The sequence below is a fragment of the Larus michahellis genome, chromosome 2 (assembly GCF_964199755.1).
Source record: "Larus michahellis chromosome 2, bLarMic1.1, whole genome shotgun sequence".
NCBI lineage: Eukaryota > Metazoa > Chordata > Aves > Charadriiformes > Laridae > Larus > Larus michahellis.
In genome coordinates, this window is record NC_133897.1 from 161,590,380 (window position 1) to 161,603,174 (window position 12,795).

Consider the following 12,795-nt stretch of genomic DNA (forward strand, 5'->3'; position numbering starts at 1 on the left):
TTCGCTCATGATACCAAACTGGGAGGGGTGGTTGACACTCCAGAGGGCCGTGCTGCCATCCAGCATGACCTGGACAGAGGAGAAGAATCTGAGGGTCCTCGTAGACAGTAAATTATCCATGAGCCAACAATGTGCCCTTGTTGCCAAAAAGGCCAATGGAATCCTGGGCTGCACAGGGAAGAGTGTGGCCAGTAAGTCAAGGGAGGTCATTCTCCCCCTCTGCTCTGCACTGGTGAGGCCACAACTGGAATACTGTGTCCAGTTTTGGGCTCCCCAGTTCAAGAGGGACAAGGAACTGCTGGAGCGAGTCCAGCGAAAGGCAACTAAGATGATTGAGGGACTGGAGCATCTCATAGATGCTATGAAGAAAGGCTATGAAGAAAGGCTGAGAGAGCTGGGACTCTCTAGCCTGGAGAAGAGAAGGCTGAGGGGAGATCTTATTATGGCATACAAGTATCTAAAGGGTGGGTTTAAGGAGGACGGAGCCAGGCTCTTTTCAATGGTTCCCAGTGACAGGACAAGGGGCAATGGGCACAAGTTGGAACATAGGAAGTTCCGTTCAAATATGAGGAAAAACTTCTTTACGGTGAGGGTGACAGAGCACTGGAACAGGCTGCCCAGGGAGGTTGTGGGGTCCCCTTCTCTGGAGGTTTTCAAGACCCGCCTGGACGCAGTCCTGAGTAATGTGCTCTAGGCAATCCTGCTTTAGCAGGGGAGTTGGACTAGATGATCTCTAGAGGTCCCTTCCAACTCTGAAGATTCTGTGATTCTGTATGATTCTGTGATCCCAAATGCCACTCTGTGTTTAAACAATTAATTTGAGCCTTTGATACCGTCAATACAGTTTGGCCTTATGAGGTTAACGTTGGGGACTGGTGGTGTTGGGGTCAGCTGAGAGAATTTGTAAAGGGTGCATGAACAACCAACAGACTGTGAAGGTCAAAAGCATTTTCAGTCCTGAAAAGGGGGAATCGCGAGGACCTGGTGAAAATACAGATCTTTCATCTTGACTTAAATGCACAATGAAGTTCTGGATCGAATCATCAGACCAGACATGTGTGAGAATCCAGAAGATAAGGAGTTAGATAAGAAAAATACCTATGTGCCAAGAATTAAATCATAACTGAACCTATCTAATTACCTTCCAAAAGTTGAAATGGCAACGAAGAAGTTTTGGATTTCATACAGTTTAATTGGCACAGATGTTGACACTATTTTCCAATATATTACATTATAAATCAGAAAAAGCAAATTTTAGACAAAGTCATATATAGCAGGTACAGAAATAGTAGGAAAACTAGTATTGTTCCTACTGTTGGTCAGGACTTTTATCAGTCGTTCTTTGCCAATTTGAGAAAAATGCATTGGGTGGGCTGCCATCCTTCTGCTCCACATTTAACAGCGAGTCAAATGCTATTTTCAAATAGCATGAAGGCACTGCTGAGCCTCTTTGAGAACAAGGTCAAATTCCCAGATGATCTCGACGTCTGAAATATGCAGGGTGAAACCCAATATGAAAGCATTCAAGGCAGGAAGAATCCACTGTACAAACACACAATAATGGACTCACTCCCCAGGCAATAGCTATTCAGAAAAGGAGATGGGGGATATAGTGAGCCACAAGTTGGAGCTGAGTCAACAGTGTCCTGGTGTGCGTAAAAGCAAAAACAATCCTGGGATGTGTGAGAAGCAGCATGCAGCCTACCGAAGATGTGAAGCTGCAGACCTTGCTGTAGACATTGATCAGTATTTGTAATCTCATCAAGCTTTTGCTGACACAGTAGTGAGAGCAGGTCTCACAGAAGATGTGATCATAGATGAACTGTTTGCCTAAGATAACCGCTAAGGAAGTCTGGAGGATGTCGCAAGGTGAACAGTCCTGTAAAACAGGGTAAGGGTGACAAATTTATTAAACGCAGGGTGCGTGGCGCCCTTTGCCGGGACTGGAATGTGCACTTTTCTGGATTATACAAAACAACACAGTATTGTTTTGACCAGTGTATAATATTAGGTTATAAGATAAAAGGCTCGTTTGCACACACAGGGGAGCCCAGAGGCACAAGGGCACTGGGAGAGCCCCGACACTCCAGTCAGAGACACGCGCTGCTGCCCCAGCCCCTGCCCTGGGAGTGAGTGACTGGCTGAGTGGGCATCTGCTGGATGTCCAAGGTCGACCCACCTGCACTGGGTTTGCGTGGTGAGGTGTTGGTAGTGGGGGGATTCAAGGGTGGCTTCTGTGAGAAGATGCCAGAAGCTTCCCCCATATCCAATAGAGCCAATGCCAGCTGGCTCCAAGATGGACTCGCTGCTGGCCAAAGCTGAGCCAATGAGCAATGGTGGTGTTGCCTCTGTGATAACGTATTTAAGAAGGGGAAGAAACCTGCTGCATGACAGGAGTGAGAATATGTGAGAGAAACAACTCTGCAGACACCAAGGTCAGTGGAGAAGGAGGAGGTGCTCCAGGTGTCAGAGCAGAGACTCCCCTGCAGCTCATGGTGAAGACCATGGTGAGGCAGGCTGTCCCTCTGCAGCCCATGGAGGTTAACGGAGGAGCAGATATCCACCTGCAGCCCACAGAGGACCCCCACACCAGAGCAAGCACATGCCCAAAGGAGGCTGTGACCCTGTGGGAAGCCCTCACTGGAGCAGGCTCCTGGCAGGACCTGTGGCCCCATGGAGAGAGGAACCCACACTGGAGAAGGTTTGCTGGTCGGACTTGTGACCCTGTGGGTCACGCTGGAGCAGTCTGTTCCTGAAGGGCTGCAGCCCATGGGAAGGACTCACGCTGGAGCAGTTTGTTCCTGAAGGGCTGCACCCCATGGGAAGGACCCACACCGAACCAGTTCATGAAGAGCTGTCTCCCATGGGTGGGAACCCATGCTGAAGCAGGGGAATAGTGTGAGGAGTCCTCCCCTTGAGGAGAAAGGAGTAGCAGAGATAAAGTATGGTGAAATGACCACAACCCCCATTCCCCATCCCACTGCGCCTTTTCAGGGGGAGGAGGTAGAGAAATCGGGTGTGAAGTTGAGCCCAGGAAGAAGGGAGGTGTGGGGGGAAGGTGTTTTAAGATTTGGTTTTATTTCTTATTATCCTACTCGGATTTTGATTAGTAATAAATTGAATTAATTCCCCTGAGTCAAATGTGTTTTGCCCATGACAGTAATTGATGAGTGATCTTTCCCTGTCCTAATGTGGACCCACGAGTCTTTCGTTATATTTTCTCTCCCCTGTCCAGCTGAGGAAGGAGGAGTGATGATAGAGCAGCTTGGTGGGCACTTGGGTCCAACCAAGGTTAACCCCCCACAGCCACCACATCCATAAACCTGCATGAGTTTTTCACCACCAATCCAGGACTTTGGTCCTGTTGAGATGCAAGACCATGGATCAATGGAGGCAGCGCACTGAGCAGAAGATAACAACAGCCACAAGAGTACATCTTTCCTCTTCATGCAGCCTCGTAAGACCTCATCTGGAGACTAGTTTGGGTAATTTAGGAAAGATATCAGTCAAATGGGGGACAGACAAAGAATGCTGGACTTTTAATTTCCACGTGACCAGCTCAGGTGAGAACACTCCCTGTGAGAACTGTGAAGTCCATATTGCTCAGAGATGTCTACAAGCAGGTTAGCTCATCATCTGCTTGGCTAAAGCTGATCTTGTCTTTGGTGAGTCAAAATTCACTACAAAGCTTATAAGATTCCCAGTCACTGAGAGACTGCAGTGAAGACAGACCGCAATTCCCTGTAACGGCTTTCAGAGAAAATGATACAAAAACAATCATGTAAAGAGCCAGGACAAGCAACTCCTAATGGGAAACTTTCCTAATTACATCTGTTTTCAGACCTACATGAGACAGGCTCCTTCCTTTGCCAAAAGCATTTGAGAGCTGTAATAAATTAAAGCAGAAGTCTCCAAAGTTTAAACCACTCAATCTACAAAACCATATTTCATGTACATCAAGCACTTTTCAAAATCAATGACAACCATCTAAAGTAGACTAGAGATCATTCTAAAACTTACTAACAACTGCAATGGATTTATTAGCTCAAAAGCACACTGATATGGAAATCATGTTTGATGTGGCATAATATATTCTATCAATTTAATTTCTGAAGAAATATATTATTTAAGTTACAGTTTCTAAATACAAAAAAAAACCAAAATATGTGACTATACATGTGGGCCAGCAAAAAAATGTATATAAGTAAATCTGGCTTTTTTCTAGGACTGGAAAGGCTTGTCAGAAGATGCAGTAAATGCTAGGGCAGCAGATCTAAATCCCAAAAAGAATGGTCCTTTCTTTAAAGAGTATTTTCTGCATGTAAAAAAGAGAGACCTACTTCTATCTCTTTTTTAAGCTTGTTTATCAGAGGGACGAAATGTTCAGTATCAGTCTCAAGTGAAATTACAGATGCAGCTCTAGAGAAAGAAGTACTAGTAAAATAGCATCACTGGGGTAGGCAACATGTAGGCTGTTTTACATACTGAGTTCATAATTTCTATCTTATGATGCAGTTACAGACTGATCAGGGTGCAAGTTGTGGAAAGGATTCTCCAGCCCTTTACGAAAACCAAAAGGTTTTGGAGGTTAGACTGACCATTAAGTGTTATCAAGGGGTGCCTGTGAAATGGGCTGATGTGTCCTGTCCAATATCAGACACTGGAAGGGTCTCTGTAGCAGGGACCAGGACCCAGTAGTCCTCCCAGTCCACAAAGTAAGGCCTCCTGCTGTTTTCTCTCCCATGTAGCTCGGTGGCTTTAGTTGCGAACCAAATGTCTTTTACAGACAATGCCACATCCCACTGATAGGGATGCAAGTTTGAGTCCTCTCATCCTGGGGAAGAAATTGAAAGGAGGTCTCCCAGACCCTGGACATGCTATGGGAAAGGTAGTCAAAGTAGAGAATTGACTCATCTCAACAGAGATGACACAACACAGGTATCATCTCTGCAAGGAGACCAAATGCTCTGACCACACAGCAGACCAACATGCATAACACACGACACTGCATCAACCACTTGTATTTCCTTTGTTTGCCTCCAGGTTGCTCCCAGCCAGTGTGAAAAACACCCCCCATCTTCTACCAGGACATTGCTTCACCCCCTGGAGAGGGAGCCAGCTCCCAGAGATGGTATTTTGTGGACACACCGGAGTGATCCCTGCCCCCCAGCCATACGGACCTTAATGGATCTCACACTATTCTAAAAGAGATTATATCACTGCAGATGGGGAAAAAACTAGTAGACAGTTAATGAGGCTGGGGGTGAACCAGAAACTTAGAGTCAAAGGAGAGGTACGCCAAATCAGTCGTACAAACACATCCTGAATTGCCCTGGGGAAATACCTGCTTCCAAATTAAGGATGCTGCGCCCACAGGACCATGGGTGGTTTTTACCCAAATGATTTGCCCAAGGCAACATAGAAAGAGAGTGGCAGAGCGAGGACCAGCATGGCAGAATAGAGACCCTCTGAAAATTCTGTGTTAAACTAGGTCCTCCTTAATTTTGCTCACGAGTTACTTTCATGTTAATATTCTGCTGCAGCCAGGCGAAGCCAGACACAACACACAGGGTACTGAGTCGCAGGAAATAAACCTTTTTAGCAATGCCTGGCAGCAAGTTAGGATAAGTCAAAGTTCCTCCTCTGTTCTCACCCTCCCAGCAGAGTGGAACAGTGAAAATACCAAACAAGACACATAAGCACCAAAAAGTGAAATTTTTAAAGCATCGGTACACTTTTAGTTATCCCAGGTGTTATTAATAGCATCGGTATGGGCATTTATCTTCCCCACGCTGAAACTAGAGTTTTAATCCCCTATTGATTGAAGCTGAAGTGTAGGACACACTACAATTTAAGTGATTGATTTGCGTACCTTGAGGGAATCAAGTCATCTGTAAACCAAATTTTTTCTTCCCTTACAGGTCCCTGTTAGATAAATGTCTCTGTAAGCAAAATATCTTCTTTAAATTAAGGGCAAGAGGTCAAACACACTGCTAGCAAAAGCAGGCAGAACGTCGGTGAACTCTGAGTGGAAAACTTGACCCGATAAACACATTTCCTTAAGTTACGAGAAGGTAACTTGGACTCAAGAAAAGTAACTTTTTTAAGACTGAGAAGTTACGTGATTCCATACAGAAGATACACTTGGCAACACTCAGAAAGTGATATTCACTTATTTATATATATTAAGAAAGCTTTTTTTTCTTTTTTTCAAAATAGCAGGTTTTTGCAAAAGACCAATCTGCTGTCCAATTCAAATAGCTGGGATGTGCTCTGATTTTCAGAAGGTGCCAAGCATTTCCCTTACTAGAACCACTAGTCCTCACTCAGGCATAAAATAAGAAGCTTGAATATCCCAAGCACTTAATGAAAGGACGACAGGAAACCTGTTCCGAAACCTCAGATAAATCACCTTAGGAATGAAGCCTGAAGGAGGAGATGGCCCCATGCGTGTCTGGTGCATGTGCTCGTCTCCTTAATCATTCTCTTTAAAAGCTTCATGTCAAAGTTTCTCCAGTCTCTTGACAAGCAGAGTGTTTGCTCCATTCAGCCCAGCAGGGGAAAGTGTGATAACTTAGAAGGATGAAACTCAAAAGTAGTTCTGCGCCATTTGAAATAGCAGCAGCCGTGACTAGGTGATAGAAAACAAAGTTCTTCCAGATATTGTCATTGCTGTGAATCTCAATGATGCTGTCTCAGGCAGGAACATTAACATTTGATTTTTTGCTTCTAACTATGTCATACAGGGACTAAGTGCCTTGGAGGAAGGTAAGAAACAATAACTCACACCATTCGAACATGTATATATTTATTTATATGCTGAATGACAAGGCTAAGGAGTTGGGGATATAATACAGGTGAGCTTTCCAGTCTACAGCACTCAAAGCCAAGAGCTAAGCAATTCACTAACGTAAAGTTTTGATCTGGCTTGTGTAAAAATCTAATTTATATTTTCAGATGAAAGGGCAAGTGGGCGAATGTCGCCTGCACCAAGAGCGGACGGCGGCCTGCCCAGTCCCAAGGCTGGTCTGCTTCTGTCCTGCTACGGATATACCGCCTCAAACTGCTGAAGCGTGCCATCGTATCATAGAGACACCTCTTTGCAAGCTGCACATGAAATGTGTGTGAGTAAAAGATTTGTTATTATAGGCTTTTTCCCCCCCCTTTCCTTTTTTTTATGTATTATTGACGGCAGAGGTAAAGAGATTCAAGACTCCCCTGTGCACAGAGCCTTCCCAACAGGGCAAGTAAGGAAATTATTATTTGAAGACAACTCTATAAAACAAGGTAAATGAGTCACTTCTTCATCTTCCCCACAGAGAATGACTTTCACTTATAACACCGTTACAAAGCCCTCTTGATAAATTTAGCTACAGAGAAGATATCTCTCTAGTCGCACTGATGTCCTGGCCACCGGGCCAGTGGCTAGAGGTGGGTGAAGCAGCATTTGGAAAACTCCCTCTGTTTCCAAAGCCGTGCTGAGTCATTAGAATGAGCCTGGGTATTTAGTTTCAGTCCCTTTTTGTCTTCCTAAATAAGTTTTCATTTTCATACGTTCCTGTGCAGCCGCATCTCAGCTGGATGTAACAGTGCCAACATTTTGAAAGGAAAATTGCTTTCCATTTCTCACAGTATTTCATGCATAAAGCATCCCTTACAACCAGAAAATGCAACTGCTCAGCCTCTGCAGAGCAGAGGTTACTGAGGCCTCAGGAAACAGGTGGGTTGACGCCTTCTCTGCTTTTCCAGTCTTAAACAGATCCGTCACCTGTAGTGTCACCACCAGGGACACAGGACCGCACTTGCAAGGGGCAGGACAAAAGCAGGACGATATTTCTGGTCACCTTCTCCAGACTGAGGAGGACTCATTTAATTTTAAAATGACTTGAAAACAAACAACAATAAATGGTATCTGAAAATTTAGTGCAATGAAAATAAACTGAAAAAATGAAAGTGTGCCAGGTTTTTTCCATAGCTGGCTGCAGTGTACGCTCATTTCTGCTTGTTTGTCAGTCAGAATGACGCAGAGAAAGTTTTAATATCTACTACCGAGAATATTTTCTCGTCTGTTTAAATAGCTATGAAAGAGCTTTTGGATGAGCGTGAAGCTCTATTTATGTTATAGGTGGCATTGCAGTAGCAAAAGATGTATTTCTATTCACCTCTTCTGGAAAGCAAGGATTTCTTTTTTCCTTTTAAAACGTGTTTGCACGTAACGCTGACAGAAGGTGCCAGACAACGCCATAAACACAAATCCTCCATTCATCTGCCCATAAACCCACCCAGGCAGTGCCCCATGCCCAAGGGTCTGCTCCTCCTCGACCGCCAGTCCTGGGGACCAGCGGCGGGAGGGCTGCAGGGCACCGTCTCCTCCGGCACAGAGAGCCCATGCTGCTGCTAGACCACGTGTGTCTCACTCATAGAGTCACCGAATCGCCGAGGTTGGAAGGGACCTTTCAGATCATCAAGTCCAACCATCAACCTAACCCTGACAAAAACCATCGCTAAACCATGTCCCTCAGCACCACGTCTACCTGTCTTTTAAATACCTCCAGGGATGACGATTCCACCACTTCCCTGGACAGCCTGTTCCAAAGCTTGACAACCCTTTTGGTGTGGAATTTTTTCCTAATATCCAATCTAAACCTCCCCTGGTGCAACTTGAGGCCATTTCTCACCCTGTGAGATAAAGCCGCTGCCAGCTGCTCTTTTGTTAACACAGATATTTATATCATATTTAACCTCACTAGGATTTATCACAACCCTTCCTTAAACCGGTGTGAAATTTATCCTCGCTGCTCCTAAGGGAAAGTATTCAGAGCCCCGTAAAACAACTCCTCAGAATGGCAATCGAGTATGAACTTAATAACAAAACATCGCATCCAGGGATTCACTGCGATCTCCAACAGCGCTGCTGGTGCCCTTTTCTGTTATCTCACATTTTGTTACAGCGTGGATGGGCTCAGCTGCCCTTCTACAGCTGCACAGCGACGGAGTTAGGAGGAGATGGAATATGTGAGCTATTTTGTAAGCTGAGGATTAGAGAGGGCCAAGAACAAACAAATACTTGACAGAAAACCAGCATGAGCTGGAAGACAGACACACAGAGCATTTCCCTCGACCCAGCAGAGCATGGAACCTTTCATAGAACCATAGAAGGGCCTGGGTTGGAAGGGACCTTCAAGATCATCTAGTTCCAACCCCCTGCCATGGGCAGGGACACCTCCCACCAGACCAGGCTGCTCAAAGCCCCATCCAGCCTGGCCTTGAACACCTCCAGGGATGGGGCAGCCACAATTTCTCTGGGCAACCTGTTCCAGTGTCTCACCACCCTCACAGTAAAGAATTTCTTCCTGATATTTAATCTAAATCTACCCTCTTTCAGTTTGAGGTCGTTACCCCATGTCCTATCATAACACTCCCTGATAAAGAGTCCCTCCCCATCTCTCCTGTAGCCCCCTTTAGGTACTGGAAGGCCGCTATAAGGTCTCCCTGGAGCCTTCTCTTCTCCAGGCTGAACAACCCCAACTCTCTCAGCCTGTCCTCACAGCAGAGGTGCTCCAGCCCTCTCATCATCTTTGTGGCCCTCCGCTGGACCCATTCCAACAGCTCCATGTCCTTCTTGTGCTGAGGACTCCAGACGGGTCCCCATGGTGTCCTACAAACCACATTTATGGAAATGATGACTCAGAACTTCCAATCCCCTGGTGTTTTGCTGGCAGCGCAGTTACACATCACCTCCAGCATTACAAGTGCACCTCAGACACAAAGGAGGTGAAAAAAGGGGCTAATTTTAACCCATCGAGAATGTTTTCAGGCTGTCAGACCCAAGAAGTGTGTCTTTGTGAGGGCGAAATAGAAAGAAGGGACTGAAGAGCACTAGACAAAAAATTAAAGGCAAGAACAAGCACATCCCTAAGTCAAAGAAATCCTGCAGCCGGGATTTAGAAGAGCACCGCTACAAAGTAATAGCTTATAAAATCCTTGATTCCCTTAAAAACACTAATGCCAGTCATCTCAAGTTTGCTATTTACTGCCTGCCTACACAGCTGCCTTTCAGTTTGAGCACCAAAGGAGAAATTTCTCTGGACAATAGACCGGCAGCGATTAAACTTGAAAATGCAATTCATGACTTGCAATCTCCTATACTTTGTGGAAAACAAAAATTGGCATTCCACTTAGAATTTAACAACAGAGCGGACCCGATCTTGCCAGTTCACACAAGGTGACAAACATTTCAGGAGAAAAAAAAAAAAAAGAATGAACTTAAATTATTGGAAGGGGTTTGGGGGGGAGAGAAACTTTACTGTTTGTGCTCACGGTTTTGTAGAGAGGGTTTTGTAAAGGGAGAAAGATATTTACTGGGGAAAAAACGTGTAGCATCTGTTCAGAACCCAGGCTGTGTCACTACAACCCCCCTCGCTTATTAAATGGAAATAGAAGCGACCAACCCAGAATGCTCCATCTTCTGATTAAGAAGAGGAAAGGAGCGGGGAGGGAATTGTTATCGCTGGATTTGCAGCAAAGCGTGCTGACTTCCCCCCCCCCCCAGTTTTTTGGTAACTTACTTTTACAAGTGTGCCATTAATAATTCATGCTGCTTCTAAACGGCAGGGCAGCCGCTGTTTCTTTGTCGCATTTCACAATGGCTGAGTGACAACGGTGGCTCTGACTCCGGGCTACTATCTCTGCCTATCTGCCGGGAGAGACACGTTGCTGTCCTTCCTTTGTCATTCACTCCCCGACAGGGCTGTGACAAATGCTGGCATGCCCTGTCATTCCCTTCACCCACCGATAACAGAAATCCGCCACTTTTCCATGCGCGGTCTGCACTCTTGTCCCCCAAAGAAGAAGCTGTACGTTACTGACGCCTGGTGATGTGCACGTCTGCTGCTGCTGGTTGCTTTTCCTCCGGTTACATGTTTGGATTGACCGCGCTTTAAAAAACACAGACTTTAAATTCTGCCCAGGCTCAGCACCCAGATCAAGCTTGTGTGATAATGGTGTCTCCAGGGGGCTGAGGGGGGGAAAAAAGGCTCTCTTTTTTAGCAAAAGTGATAGGAGGCAATGCCAGATTTTTAGGACAGATAATAATAGACCAGAGATGGGAAGAACTCTATATTGTAATGACAGGACGAGGGGTAGCGGTTTCAAAGTGAAGGAGGGTAGATTTGCACTGGATATTAGGAAGAAATTCTTTACTGTGAGGGTGGTGAGACACTGGAACAGGTTGCCCAGGGAGGTTGTGGCTGCCCCATCCCTGGAGGTGTTCAAGGCCAGGCTGGATGGGGCTTTGAGCAGCCTGGTCTGGTGGGAGGTGTCTCTGCCCATGGCAGGGGGTTGGAACGAGATGATCTTTAAGGTCCCTTCCAGCGTGAACCGTTCTATGATTCTATGTTTCCCGTAAGGAGCTTTTGAGCCTGAGCTGGCAGAGTGCAGTGTAACCCCCAACACTGCTGGAGCCTTCCCAAAAACCTGTGCAGGAGAGAATCAGAACAGGTCACTCTTCCTAATATCTAATCTAAATCTCCCCTCTTTCAGTTTAAAACCGTTACCCCTCGTCCTATCACCACATCCCCTGATAGAGTCCCTCCCCATCTCTCCTGTAGGCCCCCTTTAAGGATGGTGCCTGCAGGACGCACGGCTTGCTGAAGCATCACAAACTGCTTTGCAGAGGTTCATCACGAGAACAGTCCTGCCTCCTCTCACAGAGCCTTGGAAGTGGCGGGTTTGTTTGTGACGGGCAGCACAAAGTGTTCCGGGGCTCCCTCCAACCCTGACAGCAATGTGCAGCCCCTCTCCCGCCCTCCTTCCCTCCCTGCCTGCCTGCAACAGGGGGGCACGTGCTTGATGCATTCAGACAAAATTGCTCTATTCACTCAATGTGCAATAACCGTTACAGAGTACCTAAGCACCTGTTCAGGATGCTGATTCCAGGAAGGGGTTGGGAGCCTTAATGAGTTTCCTAATTTCCAGCTCTTTGATCTTCCCAGATAAATGGATGCAGGCAAGTGCAAAACAAGGATTAAGTCACCATAGCTAGAGATGCCAATACCAGCCTATTGAATCCACTGAGCCCTCGGAGCAGGCTGCAGGGCCTTAACGGAGCACATCCAGCATTCAACCATCATACCCTCAGCAAACGTTCACTACACGTTGCTATTATAAACACAGGGGACAAGATGTTACGAGGGCATTCTTCTTTCCCACGGAGACATTGAACGCCGCTTCCTTTATCCTTAGCTACAGCAGCGCTGTTACCAATTACAGCTGCTAAAGGAGAACAGCTGGCACTTGTTCGAACAGAGCGCTCTCTCCAAAGAAGAGAAGCCGCCAATGGAAAAAGGATCTCCTTTCTTCCACCGGATTTTTGGATCAGAGTCAGAGAGACCTGATGCTTCAGAAAGCAGGGTTGTTTTTTTTATGTTCCTTTGTTACTCCTCCATCTCATGTTTGTGACTAGAAATTATTTTTTTCCAACCTATGCACCCAGTGACAGGAGGTTGAGACAGTATTACCCCCACCTTTTGTATAAAATAAGAGATGCTAATTAAAAAGCTGCATAGCGGGGCTGGAAGTATTAGAAACTAAAAAGGGAGAAAGAACGATGCAGAACAGCAAACAGGGGCAGACTTTTGATGTCCTTTGCACATGATGTTTTTTCCCATTAGAGTACTTTCATGGTTGTTCCACGCGTTTCTCAAAGCTCAATTCATCTTGCGCACAGACTTCACTGAAAGGTAATAAGCAACTCCTAGATAGAGAGTCAATTAACATGTAATCTTTGACATTTTG

At 45.9% G+C, this 12,795-nt stretch overlaps 1 long non-coding RNA gene across 1 annotated transcript in view; it reads right to left on the bottom strand.

Annotated features, from left to right (window-relative positions):
* Window positions 1-10,656, bottom strand: part of LOC141739835 (uncharacterized) — a 44,711-nt gene extending 34,055 nt beyond the window's left edge. Inside the window, exon 1 of the long non-coding RNA XR_012585799.1 lies at window positions 10,569-10,656. This is a non-coding gene — a long non-coding RNA (uncharacterized LOC141739835). The remainder of the gene's footprint in view (window positions 1-10,568) is intronic.
* Window positions 10,657-12,795: the final 2,139 nt, after the last annotated feature.